The sequence below is a fragment of the Chiloscyllium plagiosum genome, unplaced genomic scaffold (assembly GCF_037043375.1).
Source record: "Chiloscyllium plagiosum isolate Xiang-an unplaced genomic scaffold, Cpla_swu_hap1 HiC_scaffold_24, whole genome shotgun sequence".
Taxonomy (NCBI): domain Eukaryota; kingdom Metazoa; phylum Chordata; class Chondrichthyes; order Orectolobiformes; family Hemiscylliidae; genus Chiloscyllium; species Chiloscyllium plagiosum.
In genome coordinates, this window is record NW_028270162.1 from 33,185,415 (window position 1) to 33,190,698 (window position 5,284).

Consider the following 5,284-nt stretch of genomic DNA (forward strand, 5'->3'; position numbering starts at 1 on the left):
TGGGTAAAGGACCAAGGAGGTTTAGGTAGCTGAGATTGTGATAGGTGGATGGAGGTGGGGGTAATGGTGATAGGTCGGAGAGGAGGGTGGAGCGGATAGGTGGGAAGGAAGATGGACAGGTAGGACAGGTCATGAGGGCAGTGCCAAGTTAGAAGGTTGGAACTGGGTTAAGATGGGCTAGGAGAAATAAGGAAACTGGTGAAGTCCACATCGATGCCATCGGGTTGGAGGGTCCTGAGGCGGAAGATGAGGCATTCTTCCTCCAGGGGTCGGATGGTTAGGGAGTGGTGATGAAGGAGGCCTTGGACCTGCATGTCCTCGGTGGAGTGGGAGGGAGAGTTAAAGTGTTTGGCCATGGGGTGGTAGGGTTGATTAGTGTGGGTGTCCCGGAGATGTTTTCTGCAGTGCTCTGCAAGTAAGGCGTCCTGTCTCCCCAGTGTTGAGGAGACCGCATCAGGAGTAACGGACACAGCAAATGATGCGTGGAAGTGCAGATGAAACTTTGCTGGATGTGGAAGGCTCCTATGGGGCCTTGGTCGGAGGTGAGGGGGAGGTGTGAATGCAGGTTTTTCAATTCCTGCCGTGGCAAGGGAAGGTGTCGGGAGGGGAGGGTGGGTTGTTGGGGGGCGTGGACCTGATCAGGTAGTCATGGAGGGAACAGTCTTTACAGAAAGTGGATAGGGGTGGAGAGAAAAATATATCTCTGGTGGTGGGGTCTGTTTGTAGGTGGCGGAAATGGTGGAGGATGATGCGATGTATACGGAGGTTGGTAGAGTGAAAGGTGAGGACTGCAGGGTTCTGTCCTTGTGGCGGTTTGAGGGGTGGAGTATGAGGACAGAGATATGGAAGTGGATGAGATGTACTGGAGGGCATCATCAAACATGTGGGAAAGGAATTGCAGTCTTTAAAAAAGGAGGCCATCTGGTGTATTCTGCAGTGGAACTGGTCCTCCTGGGAGCAGATACAGTGGAGGCAGAGGAATTGGGCCCCAAAGGAGCCTTCCACATCCATCAAGGTTTCACTTGCATTTCCACACACATATTTACTGTATCCGTTGCGCCTGATGCAGTCTCCTCTACACTGGGGAGACAGGACGCCTACTCGCAGCATGCTTCAGACATTATCTCCAGGACACCCACACCAACTAACCCCATCGTCTTGTGGCAGAACACTTCAATTCCCCCTCCCACTCTGTGAAGACATTCAGGTCCTGGGCCTCCTCCATCGCCACTCCATTACCCCCCCAACCCCTCATCTTCCACCTCCGGACCCTCCTACCACATGGCATCAATGTGGATTCACCAATTTCATCATTTCACCCCTGCCCCCCCACCATAGCCCAGTTCCCGCCTTCCAATCGACAAAGCCCTCATGACCTGTCCTACCTGTCCATCTTCCTTCCCACCTATCCGCTCCACCCTCCTCTCCAACCTATCACCATTACCCCCACTTCCATCCACCTATTGCACTCTCAGCTACTTTCCTCCCAGCCCCACTCCTGTCCCATTTATCTCACCACCCCCTCAGCTCACAGCCTCATTTCTGATGAAGGGCTTTTGCCCGAAATGTCAATTCTGTTGCTCCTTGGATGCTGCCTGACCTGCTATGCTTTTCCAGCACCACTCTCTCGATTCTAATCTCCAACATCTACAGTCCTCACTTTTGCCTATAACTAGAAGGCAGTCATGAATAAATTCAATAATTAAAACAAACATGCATTTATATCCTACCTGTCAGGTCCATTGAATGCAACAAAGCACATTACAGCCAATGAAATACTTCTTGAAATCTAGTCACAGTTATTAAGGAGGAAAGGTAGTTGCAAATTTGCATTCAGCAGACTTCCATAACTACATGATAATGACAGAAGAATTGCTTTTTGTGAAGTTGGTTGAGGAAAAATATTGGACAAGGGACTGGGAGTAATGCCTCTACTCTTCTTCAAAACAGTGTCATGGGATATTTTACATTGTGATGTAAGCTGCGTGATTTATATAAAGTTTAATAAAATCATGTGACCATATGAAATCAGAACAAGATCGGAACAACATAATTTCATTCACTTTAGAGTTTGGATACTTGAATTTGAACTCGTGCAACATTTAAAAGGCATCTGGACAGGTATATGAATAGGAAGGGTTTGGAGGGGTATGGATTGGATGCTGCCAGGTGGGACTAGATTGGGTTGGGGCATGGGCGAGTTGGACCGAAGGGTCTGTTTCCCTGGTGTACAACTCTATGACTCTAATAGAAAGGGTTTAGAGAGATGTGGGTGAAATGCTGGCAAATGGGATTAGATTAGATTAAGATATCTGTTCAGTGTGGACTGAAAGGTCTGTTTCTGTGCTGTATGACTGTATGACTTTATATCTGTAGACAAAGTTAAAAATCACACTACACCAGGCTATAGTCCAACAAGTTTATTTGGAAGCACTAGCTTTCAGAGGCCTGCTCCTTCATCAAGTGGTTGTGGAGAATAAGATCATAAGACACAGAATTTATAGCAAAAGATTACAGTATCATGAAACAGAAATGATATTTTGAACAAATCTGGATTGTTGTTAAATCTTTCATCTTTTAGAATAGGTTGCAGGTTTCAGCTCATTAATGTGCAAATGCCAGAACTTCTTTTAAGTCACATTGTCGAGATAACTTAAGGTTTTATAACAAAAGGTGACATCTCAGCTCAGGCAATGCATTAAAGGTGTGAGGTCAGAGTCTGTCTGTATCCCAATCTTAAGTCAGGCTGGTTCTATTTCCAAAGTGAAATTTACAAAATATTGTATGGATTGAGTGCCTGCATTGACTGCCTGCCGATTGTGCATTTTTTGAGCAAAATAGACTGTATCTGCAAGTATAATTCTGCAAATACAAATTCACCCTATTGACATAAATGCATGCATATAAAGGAGAAACTTTATCCACCTCAGTCCAAAACCGGCTCCTCCACATCATTATATCTGCAGAACAGAAAGAAAGAGCCACTGACAGACCAATTATAACCTTCTCATGTACACCTTAGAGCAGCAGACCCCTGGTTGAGAAGCCCTGACCTAAACAGCACAGCCATATCATTCTCATCACTGCACATATTGTCCTGTACCTCTACATGGAGTCTGAATATGTAATAAGAAAGGCTTCTCTCGAAAGTAGAATTGTTTGCTCCATTGAAACAAGGCATGCACATACTAAATCAAGAGATGTGGAGTAAAAGAGAAAGGTGGCTATTTCTAAAATAATTATAGCAAGACAAAAGACAATGATCAAAACAGAATAACATAAAATACCCCCATGAGAAAATGATGTGAGCTCTCAATCTTTACATTAAAACATGAGCATATTGAAAAAAGGATTAAAAGCAGGAGGAAGCTGATCCACTTTCATTTCACCTGCCTACAATATCCTTACTCCCCACAGTATCCAAACATCCAGAGGCTGAATCTTACTACATTTTGGCTAAGTGTCACTTCCATTGAGTTTCATGGAGGCTTCCCTCCACAAGGCCTAGTGAATTTATTCTCACTATCATCCCAAACGCACCTCATTTACTAAACACCATGCCCCTATCACTGCCCCCCCTCGTCCAATGCCCATTTGCCAAAGCTCACCACTGCTCAAATATAGTGGGATATTTAATCATCTCAAGTTTTGGCGCCATATTTAAAAGTCTGTTGCACACCCATGTAAACACTGTCAGGGTTGAGTTGTCCTTCACAGTCAACCTAATGGCACAGAAGCCACAAATCATTGCTTCACATAGCACAGAAGATTACACTTCCCTCCAGCACCTTCTATCACTATCCCAATTGACCTTTAAGCGCCATGTAGGCCTATTCTATCTCACAGCCCTCTTTAAGTCAGTGTTACACTTTCCCATTGTCCACCATAGGCCAGCATCTTACCATTCTTAAATGTGGGAATGTCACATACAGGGAAGCCTTCAAAAGATGAAAAAAAATCCATTTATATTTACAACACTGAATGCAAACAGACATCAAATAAACAGAAATTGCATTTCTCTCCCAGAATACAGATGAGTTGCTTGCATGTGTTCCAGTCAATGAAGGATTACTGCACCCAGTTTTCATCTACTGGACGTTGCTGTCAAAATGTCCTGTCTGTCTAGTGGTGCCCAACGCAGCAACAATCTGTCCGGCACAAGGTGAGGTTCTTCCTGATCGATGTCCTCAGCCTCCTCTTCGGAAAACTCCTCCTTCCCTACCCCCCAGTTCCTCAGCATCCATCAATTCCCCTCATTGCACAGCACGTCACAATAATGTGGCATACTTTGTCCAGAGTGTACTGCAGTCCAACACTTGAGTAGTCCAAGGATCAGAAGCTCATCTTTGGGAACCCTAGTGCCCATTCTCTGGCCAAAGTATCTACTCTCTGCTTCAGTCAGAGCATAATAGAGTCATCAGCTATGGACATAGTTCTTCCCCACTCCTCTCAATATTCCCCAGTAACCAGTCTTGCAAGACATGTGGACCTGCAAATGCAGCAAGAACACAATAGTTATCAAAGATGTAAAAATCATGGCAGCTCCCAGGGTACTGAGTACTGGGCACAGACCTGTAAGAGGTGGCACCAATAATCACAGATCACATGCACATTGATAGAATGGAAGGCCTTCTGAAAGATGAAATCTGTCACTTGTAATATGATCCTCTCAGCCTGGCATGTGTGGAGCTGATGACACCTTTCAGCTGGCGAAGGTAACTGTGTTGCCAAATCCTACTGCGTGGACTGCAGCACTAACCTAGTCATGGGGAAACAGAATGTGGTGGTGCAATCTGCTCACAGTCTTGATGTAATCCCACACAGGTCACCCATGGCTCCCTGAAAGTCACATGTTCAACTCACTGTCACTTCCACAGCCATCGGTAGAGGCTGAAGAGAAAATAGAATAAACCAAACCAATAACATATAACACACTTTTAATGATTATGAAATTCATGGTATGGGTAATATCCCATTAATCCCCAAAAGTACCTCTTTAGAGTACACACATCAGAGATCAATCCTTTCTCTATCACCACTTTAGGGGTTAAAGTGACTGACTTCAACTTTAAGTTGAAGGAGCAGCGCTCCAAAAGCTAGTGCTTCCAAATAAACCTATTGGACTATAACATGGTGTTGTGTGATTTTTAACTTTGTACATCCCAGCCCAACACTGGCACCTCCAAATCATGACTACCTATTCATATATCCATCCAGATACTTTTTAAATGTTGTAATCATACCCACCTCTAACATCTCCCCTGGCAGCTCATTGCATATACTT